Source organism: Mytilus californianus, unplaced genomic scaffold (genome assembly GCF_021869535.1).
Source record: "Mytilus californianus isolate M0D057914Y unplaced genomic scaffold, xbMytCali1.0.p SCAF_7, whole genome shotgun sequence".
Taxonomy (NCBI): domain Eukaryota; kingdom Metazoa; phylum Mollusca; class Bivalvia; order Mytilida; family Mytilidae; genus Mytilus; species Mytilus californianus.
The window spans coordinates 83,401,316-83,410,482 of record NW_026262723.1 but is presented as its reverse complement, the minus strand read 5'-3'; the positions used below and the strand labels follow the sequence as shown (position 1 = coordinate 83,410,482).

At 28.8% G+C, this 9,167-nt stretch overlaps 2 long non-coding RNA genes across 2 annotated transcripts; both read right to left on the bottom strand.

Moving 5' to 3' along the window:
• Window positions 1-2,177: 2,177 nt before the first annotated feature.
• On the bottom strand, window positions 2,178-6,272 carry LOC127707985 (uncharacterized). Its single transcript, XR_007985114.1, has 4 exons — window positions 4,972-6,272; window positions 3,409-3,478; window positions 3,100-3,150; window positions 2,178-2,761 (listed from the first exon to the last, which is right to left on the bottom strand). It is a non-coding gene; the product is annotated as an uncharacterized LOC127707985 (long non-coding RNA).
• A 62-nt stretch (window positions 6,273-6,334) lies between these two features.
• LOC127707987 (uncharacterized) lies at window positions 6,335-8,080 on the bottom strand. Its single transcript, XR_007985116.1, has 3 exons — window positions 8,017-8,080; window positions 7,226-7,289; window positions 6,335-6,567 (listed from the first exon to the last, which is right to left on the bottom strand). It is a non-coding gene; the product is annotated as an uncharacterized LOC127707987 (long non-coding RNA).
• Between the last annotated feature and the right edge of the window lie 1,087 nt (window positions 8,081-9,167).

Genomic DNA, 9,167 nt, shown 5'->3' with positions numbered 1-9,167 from the left:
TACAATTATACAAAATAACTGACAGTGCTGAGGATTCTTTTTAGTTTCTTGATACCAGTTCCCAGACTAGCTGTTTAAATAGAATTTAGAAAATCAATTCTGTTCTGAGATACATGTCTTAAATTTTAATATCCTTAGGTCTTAAAGGAATATTTTTTTTTGCTCAATATTAAACTTGGTGCTTTCCAATACTTTTAAATACCAAACTTAAAATAAATTTATATAATTCCATAAAATATATGAATCCTCAGTTTGTCACATACGAAGAGGCATTTACAAATATAACAAGGAATACAATGGTAAATACTAAGATAAAAAATGCATAAAAGTACATGAATCAAATTCATGTATGAGGTGTACTCAATTTATTTACTGGGTTATTTAAATAAACTAATATCGTGATCCATGCAAAAATTATTAGATCAAGGAAATAGTTAACTGCATTTCATTAAACATTTATAACCCCAAGCTCTTATATTGTATATAAAGTTTCTTTATAATTCCTCCCAATTTCTAACCAAAGTCAATTCTTTATATCAAAGTAGGATAGTTATTTAACAATACATGTATGATATAAATGTTTTTTTTATTATGTTCTTGGAACCAGAACTTTTTGCCCAGGAAGTAATAAGTAATTATTTCATATAAAATAAAAAGAGATATGATTGCCAACGAGACAACTCTCCACCAGAGACCAAATGACATAGAATTTAACAACTATCAGTCACCTACAGCCTTCAACCATGAGCAAAACCCATACCCATAGTCCATATCCTTTAGGAAATGTGCCATAGTCAGCAAGTATATCATCTGTTTGCTCATCAGTCTACAACTTCCAATCACAATTAAAAGGATTGAATTGTTTTTGCCTAAACTTTCAAATAATCTTCAGTATCTGTTGGCATTGTGTATATTTTTTTCACATCCAAAGGTTCCCCAATCGAAGAATGGACTTTTCCATTTATAAAATATTTTTACTCATATTGAAGGATAGGTTGGTTCAGCTGATAAGAACATAGATTTAGTTAGAGCAAGATTCTGCATTTATAAATCTTGTAATTTGGTCAATCTTCAACGACCACTTCAATATTTATGTTCATTCATTTTTCTATTTTATCCACTAAGAAGAGTTAAAAGCATAATAAATGTCTGATCTCATTATGTAAATTTACATTTTGAATTGCATGTATAATCAAAATATATAAACTCAATCATACTAAGGCTTGGTATAACAAGATTTGACAGTAAAAACAAATAAAATCACATAAAAACCACTAAAATCAGATAAAACCAGATAAAACACAAATCTTGTTATAGCAAAGCCTTAGAAAATTTACATTAAAGCTACACTTGTAATATATATCAGTGTGAACCTTAATTTATTTTGAATTTAAGTCAGTAAAATTTTGTCATAATGAGATCCAACTACTAAAAACATGATTAAAAACAAATATATTTGAACCAACCTATCCTTCACATGATAAAATGGTGGTATGAGAAGCTTCTTTCCCTTTTTTTCAAATACTTAGGAGGTCCATTCATTACAATTGAGAACCCCAAAATTTCATTATAATAAAATAAAATACACACAGCCATTAGATACAGAAGATAATCTGAAAGTTTAAATGAAAACTTTCCAATAGTTTATAAGCTGTGGATGAGAGATGATAATGGACAGACAGACAGACAAATCTTCTTTAATAACCTTTTTATGCTCAACATGAGTGCAGATGGGCATGGGATTTGGTCCTGCCCTGGGTCATATCAAAGAATTAAAAATTGGTATTTGATGCTCCCCTGCTAAGCATTCAGCAATTAGGAGTAGGAGCAATTAAAGACTGGTCAGCTGGAAGTCAGAATAATGTGTTCAGGTAGGGTAAGATGTCTTGTGCAGACTTTTACATTATGAACTAGCACATTAAAAAAATCTTGCATTTTTAATTATCCATCCATCCTTCAAAATCAAAACTTCTTTTACAGGATCCTGGTTATACATGTGGAGGGGAGGTAATTGTTTAGAAGCTGAGTACAAGCCTCAAAAATCAAACATTAAAATATAAATAATCATAAATGAGAAAAAATATAGAAATCAATCACACAAAAATGAGAAAATATGACAAACTGCAAAAACTATGTAATTATTTTCACTTGAGTGGCCTCAGGTGCTGAAGAATGCATTTATAATATATAAACAAAACCAATAAATAAAACTGACAGCCATTAATTTGTATGAATGTAAAGAATGCAGAGTCAAAACATTTTTATTTCTAGTTCATATTGCACCAAAAACTCAGTACTTAAATTGTTTAATAGGGGATTTGTTTTATTCCCTTTTAGTGTTTGGCCATCAAAGTCCTACTTAATAGGTTTCTAACCAGAAAAAATCATTTCACAAAAGACTTATAATTCTTAACCAGTGTACATAACTTAAAAAATATATGTAAACTGAAGCAAGTCTTATGGGTATCTTGTGAAACCATACATCATACCTTTGGGACCTCTCAAATAACAATAATTTCACAGTTTTTTTTTTATATTTCTTCAATCACAAAACAATAATTGAATGCAAGAAAAAATAATGAAATAAATATTTTGAATAATAAAGCATTAAAAATTAATTGCATTTATAATTCATTCTGCTTATAAGACAAATATCTGCTGATTTTTTTACAAAAGATAGCAACAGTTCATCCAATGGTTTGCAGGATTGTAGTCTGAGGATTTTACCATACAAGGAAGGCAGCAACAGCAACTCTTTCGACTGAAAAAGAAACAAAGTTAAATATCAATTGTTGATTTTTAATTTTAAAATAATCTAACGGGAATAAAGAAACAGACATCAGTTTATGTTAAACAATTTGTTTATTACTTATATTGATTACTCAAAAATATATAGTATCAAAAATATCCGATTTTATTGTTATCTCCCCTTCATATATCTTCTTCAGATCTAGTATCTGCTTTAAAGGGTACATTATTTTAAAATGAAAAGATTGAATACTGATTTTTTTTAATTGTAAAAAAAAAATATATATAGTGACATTCATCACACTATAACATAAACACATTAAAGTTGTATGTTGATGAATAAGTTCTCACCTTATAACAGCTTTATCCCAGCAAGTAACCCAATGGAAACCTGATGCTAACCTGGAATATAAAAGAAGTCAGTTATACTAAACTTTCCTAAAAAAAATTATTACACATGTACTAAATTTAAAATTGCACTAGGATAACAAAAAATCATGGAAAAAATATTTGGTATTCTGAATTATAAACTCAGTTTTATATTTACCAAAAAAAATTCAACCGGTATCTCATCAGTGAAAAAATATTTTTTTGGTACTAAAGAACCCTATGAAATTGATTTCAAATATTATATTACTAAAAAGATGCTTGATTACCTACCAACATGTTAACAATATCAGACATCCAAGTCTTACTCCCAACACCATGAAAACATCATCATTATAACAACCTAAATATAAGAAAACTAAAAAAATAATTACTTGTTTTACAGATCAATCTGTCTCTAAGAAGACTAACAAAATAATGCTATGTTTCATTTATTAAAACCTGTTATACATTATCATCTTCACTATATAAACTTTAAAACTGCTAGAGATAGAAATTGACCTTGTGCAAGTGCACGTATATGTATAAGACAATGATTTTGGAATATTCAATTACAAAATCGGATGGTTTTGTTCTCTTTTGATGATTCTTAAAATCATTTTCATAACAGCGTAGACAACCCCAATACTTATGTTGGTAATAATACTAACTCAATGACTGTAAATTCAGAAACTATTGCAATGTTTTTATTAATGCGAAAAATGCAACATTGTTGTATTGGCAACAATTTAAACTAGCATTTTGAAATTTTTTATATGAATTATACAGGATTTTTCTCAATATCGCAAAAATTAAAATCGCATTTTAGTCTAAAATTACAAAATCGCAATTAATGAATGGTTATTATTTATTTTTAATTTATTGAACCATAAAATTAATTTTTGACTCTTCACATTGAATAATCCGCAAAGTGGATTATGTAAAATGTGAAGAGTCAAAAATTAATTTTATGGTTCAATAAATTCAAAATAAATTATAGCCATTCATTATAAATAAATTTCTATCAAAAATAAGGCTCAAAGAACTTTTTATATTATTTATATTAACCATAACATACACGGATGTTGGCGTATGAATATACAATGTCAGAGTGGGCGTGTCGCCATAAAAATTGACAACATTGAAAATAAAAGTAATACTTTTAACCAATCAGAAGACAGCAAATACACCAAATTTATTCATTAATAATTGCACACAATAATTTCTGAATTTACAGTACCTTTAACTTGTTTGCCATTGGCTATCTATAACAGTGATTTTACGCTCACTCAGTCTGTCAGAGGCCTTCCAATAGGGATTTAAATAGAATAAAAGAGCAAAGTACATGTAGGCACAAGAGAAGAAAAAAAGAAAATAGTTATTCAACATTTAAATCAACACACAAGGGTTAGTCCTCTGCTAGTAATTCGTACTATTTGATGTAGGCATTTAGAACCTTTGGCGACCCCAGTTTAAATGTCTATAACACATTCAATGTGACAAGTTGACGTTACAAACTTTCACCTTATCTGACCCAGTCAATAGATAACATAAGAGTGCCAAGAAATCGTCTTGTCCACGCTTTTATGAAAATGATTCTATATCAATTCAATATTCAAACAGTTACAGACTTTGCATAAAAATTTGTTCGACCCACATAAGTTTACAAATTCATTGATAATAACTTGCATACAGTTGGTTTCTATCCAACACAGCTCACTCGATTCCAGACAGAAAACAAATGTAAGACTAGATACTCTAAATATCAAACACTGATAGAAAAGAACCCTAAAAAAATAATGTTAAATGCCTATATATATATTATTACCATAAAATTTGTGGAATATATAAACTTACCACATATTTTTTATGGTAAAGCCTCTGACTTGGTGAAGATTAAATTGACCATCTCCCTTAGAGCTGCTCTCCCGGCTGACAAGGTGGCTCTCCTCATCATCTTAACATCTTTTTTTTTAAATACAGTTTTATACATTAAATATATCAGATGCATTTCCAATAAATCCCCTTTCTTGAAAATTTCAGCAAATCAATTGTTAATGACCCAAGATTTCTCCCACCCTGCATACTTATTATCTAGAGCTCTGCTTACATTTATTTTTTTTTTATTACAGAGCTCTAATTAATAGTCAATATTAGCTAGTATACATCTGATATTAAAAAAAAATGTACAAACATGAATATCCAAGTAGATGAAAATCCTAACATTGAGGGAATTTCAAGTATGTGGAGTTAAACAGGGGTATAATAAATTGCCTCCCTTTGACCCAAATTTCACCCTGTTCGGACTCAACATCCTCGTTATATTAAACAAAATAAATAAAATAGTACAATTAAAATTAAAAAATAGATTGATAACAAAAATCTAACACATTTCAATAAAATATTTCGTACTGATTGACTTATGGTGGCAGAGTGGTCCTATAAGTAGTTCAACTACTGTATCACTAGCCTGTCAACACTGAGAACCCTCACATGAAATGTGTAACTTCATTCTTAATTTGACTAGGGTTTGCCCGTTTCCCTGATGAAGGTGATGTTTTCACCAGGCACTCTGGCTGTCGCCACAAATAAAAATTTACAGCCAAAATTATAGTAAATCATGTTTAAGTGGTGTTTAACACCAAAAATCAACCAATCCAATTTCAACAAGATGTTCTTCAACTATGCCTTTTGTAAAATTATTCTTTAAAAAATATCACCTTGGTTACAAACCAAAATCAGCTAAAAATGACAAAAAAAGTGCAAAAAATATATTTCTAACTTCTTAACTTCGTAAATTCCTCTGCATTAGAGCACCCTTGTCACATATCTTAAAGATATTAAAATTAACATGAAAGAAAAGGTTGTAAGGGGATATATTTACTGCAGACCATTATTCATCTTTTTAGTTTACACTAGAGAGGCATTTGCTATTGTAAGGTATTTTGAAACGTTGCTAAAAAAAACAAAAATAATTAAAAATTTTGCTAAGAAATTTAGTGGGAATATTCACATCTGCAGATTTAATTGCATTAACTACATGTATAAAGTAACTTGAAAAATTTGAAAGTATCTCAAATCCTAAAATAACAAAAAGATGGCAAAAATATATACATTACAATTTGCAAAAAAAAAATACATTTCAATAATTGAACATTTTTTTTTCTTTCTTTTTTCTTTCTTTTTCTTTTAGATTATCCATTCTTAAACTCTGGAAGTGTTTTGACTAGACATGAGTATAAAGGGAAAATAGAAAGAATTTTTGTAATGTCAAATACAAGTTAACCTACAACTTCCAATCTTGTTGAAAATGGAGAATCTTTACATATTTTTTTTTTTTTTTTTTTGTAAAAAAATTATAAACATTTTCTCAAGCATACACAAAAATAGTCTGAATTACATTCTTTACTGTTGCAGTTATATCACACAACCATTTTATGCAGCCACAGTTATCTGAAAAAGAAATATACATTACTCATGAACATTGAAATAATATTTAATGCAAAACAATTATTTTTAACTGAGCATTACAATTATAATGTATAGAACATTTCTTTTTCTTTGTTATAAAGTGATTTGTTGACATACATTTTAAAGTACCAGTATTTCTTAGCAATAAAAGGATGAAAAACAGGTCATTGGCTGATGTCTTGACAAATATCTTTTTAACATTGTTTTATAGCTATATATAGTATATCAGGCTATTAACATACTTGATTGAATTTTTTAACATTTAGTCATGTTGAACCTTTATAGCTAACTATACAATATAGGTTTTGCTCATTGTTGAAGGCATAGGGTGATATTTAGTTGCATCCACATCATTTGGTCTCTGGTTGATGGCTGTCTCATGGCATACATACCACACTTGCATATTTTCATATATGGGGACAACTATAGATAACAAAAAAACTGAAATCACAAGATTTCGCATTATACATTATACTTTTTGACTTCCCTTATATATCTTTATATCTCCTTCTAAATTGTTTATTCAACTATAAGTAAAGAAGACATTAATATGTAAGATTTACATCTGTGCTTAACAAAAATCTTGGGCTTTAAAATGCTCCTGGATGAAAAGTTCATAAATCTATGTATTGATTCTTACCATAAAAGTCAGCTCCAATGCCCACTCCCAGCTTCAATCTTTACAGACAAGCTGTGATGCTAACCTGAAATATAAAATGATAATTCATTAATAAAACCCTGCAACTCGGAAACGTAAAATCTAAAATTTATAAAAATCGAAAGGGAGCTCATGTCAATAGATATAAACAACTCACCACAATTTCTTGCAAGTTGGTGAAAGCATTCTTGAGTTTTGTCCGAAAACAGGAAAAACCCCCTTTTTTTAATGAATAAAACCCCATAACTCGGAAACGTAAAATCAAAAATTTATAAAAAACAAAAGGAAGCTCACGTCAATAGATATAAACAATTCACCAAAGTTTTATGCAAATTGGTTAAAGCGTTTTTGAGTTAATGTACGACATGTTGACGACGGATGGACAGACAGACAACGGTATACCATAATATGTCCCGTAAACGGGCATATAAAAACTGTTTAAAAGGTTCTTTGTTGGTATTATGTATGTATATTGAATTGATTGAATGATTGGTTGTTGGTTGCTTAAGGTCCAGTGGCAAATCATTAAATAGAAATAGTCTTAAAATGTGTTATATATGTCAAGAACATATGGATGAGACAGCAATCCAACAAGCCAACACATTTTTATGTAAACAATTCAGATCCTAAACTTTACTCTTATTTGGTTACTGATATAATAATAAGAGTAGATTCCTGTAAAAAATATTTTAAGCGTTCAAATCTTGTTTTTCCATAAAATATTTATAATACATTTGAGTTTTCCAAAACAGGACTAACATACTGGTACATACCTTTGTATTAGCTGTATAAGACCACCAAGCCTTATTCCCACACCATGAAAACATGTCTCAGAAAGAACCTGAAATGAAATTATAATCAACACATTATACATTTTGTAAATCAATTTATGTGTTACCGATAACCTAAAATTTACTAAATATTGTTCTGATTTCTTATTGCAGGTAGACAATTGTATAAAATCATTTTTTTTTTAAATCAATATAAAAGATAGAAAAGTAAAAAAACGTCAGATTTAAATTTAACTGCACAAAAAATATCTGAATATTTTACAAAGTTATCTCCCATTGAATGCAAAATCGTGTTTTAAATTGTACTGGCCTTTTCTTGAAGTTTAATGACTATTTTTAGAATTTACTATTGATATTTTAATAGAAAATCTTGTTCATGTATCTTGTATCTTTAAATACTAAACTGGTAAATTAATTCATCAATGGTGTTTTAAATGCAATATTTCAGAAGGGTCTGTTATCTTAAAAGATCTGGCTAAAATAAACTTGCCTTTTCTATTTTCATGGTAAAGAGTCAGACTTGGTTGAAGATTTAATTGACCATCTTCCTAAGAGCTGCTATCCTGGCTGACAAGGTGGTTCTTCTCAATATCTAATTGTCAATCTATGTTGTGTCCATTTGTTTTTAGAAAATTAAGTAACATACATAAAAAATATCAGATGCACTTTCAATTAATAAACTTTTTGAAAAATTTCACGTAATTATTTTAAGTGACACACAATTTTTCCCACCCTAAATTTCTATTATCTAGAAAACATCTGATATGTAAAAAAGTGCATAAATGTGAGTATCCAAGTAAATAAAAATCTAACATTGAGGGAATTTCAAGTATTTGAAGTTAAACACAGTATAATAAATTACCTCCCTTTGACCTAAATTTCACCCTGTTAGAACTCCACATCTTTGTTATATATAACAAAAAAACATAAATAGTATACCGGTAATCAAAATAAAAAAATAAATTACAAAATTTCAACACATTTCAATTACATATTTAGTGCGGATGTAGTAATGGTGGCTGAATGGTCAAAGTAGTTCAACTACTATATCACTAGCCTGTCAACACTCTGAACACTCACATTGTAGGTGTGTTTAACGTCAATAGTTGCCAGTTTCTCTGTTGAAGGGGATG